Source organism: Penaeus monodon, chromosome 24 (assembly GCF_015228065.2).
Source record: "Penaeus monodon isolate SGIC_2016 chromosome 24, NSTDA_Pmon_1, whole genome shotgun sequence".
Lineage (NCBI taxonomy): Eukaryota > Metazoa > Arthropoda > Malacostraca > Decapoda > Penaeidae > Penaeus > Penaeus monodon.
The window spans coordinates 33,726,701-33,727,743 of NC_051409.1; positions in this window are offsets into that span (position 1 = coordinate 33,726,701).

The following is a 1,043-nucleotide window of genomic DNA, read 5'->3' on the forward strand; positions in this document are numbered from 1 at the left end:
CCTGTTTGTTTCCCCTTTTCCTCCTCTGTATTTTGGCCTTTTTCACTGATGATTTTAGTTGTCTTTATATTTTTGTATTCATCATTTTGTCTTTCTTTTTTGCGCGAGAGAAAATATTGTTGACCCGTTGGTCTTTTTTCCAGTTCATATACACTCCTTTATATTCATCATAAGATATATCAAATTGACAAAATTATGAATCGTGTCAGCAGCTCCTCCCAACATCAGCATTTTTCTTTTTTTCAGGGAATGTTTTGTTCTAACTTGAGGACAGAGTAAAATGTTGTAATCTTTGATGATTGTAAGTTGCCCTGAAATTATCAATATTCTGTCACGGCAAAAGTCCACAGGTGAAAAAATATGCCACAGAGGATAACCCCCAAGTCCTTCCCAAGAAATGAAAAACTGGCAACTCTCCCTAAACTATGAAGTACTCTCGTTTGCTAAAATAATAACGTTGTTTTAAAGGCAGCAAATCTCAATAAAGAATTACATATATTCTAAAAATCCAAACATGTGTAACCACACGTATTAAAAACCAATTGCCTGTAGAAAAAAAAGTAACTTCGCAAATCGGAGTACTAGAATTTGGGGCGAGTTGCCAGTTTGTCCTTTTCTGAAATCATAACTGCATTGAACTCCTGTAAGCTTGAAAATTTAGGTTTAAATTATCTTGCGGCTTTGTGATTTAGCCTAGTGAGTTCCCGAGGCTCAACTTGCAACAATCTACACTCGTATTCAGCAACCCTCAATGTAAACAAAGGATTTTAAATTCCTTAACGCTCTCCCTCTCTGCCTCCTCGTCGCTCGAGAATACGTCCATACCAATACCTTGAAACCTTCCCCCCACAACTTCCTTTCCTATGCTTCCACTTGGAAGAGTTTTGAATTGACGGGAATAAAGAGTTAGGCCCAAAACCCTTGCTACCCTGAACACCATAAAGGGAGGGGAAAGCGTGGACATTTTTGACTTGATTTGTTGGGACTGATCCCAAGGGTTTACGGAATTAAGCCGCACGATATTTCCTTGATTCTCTGTTATC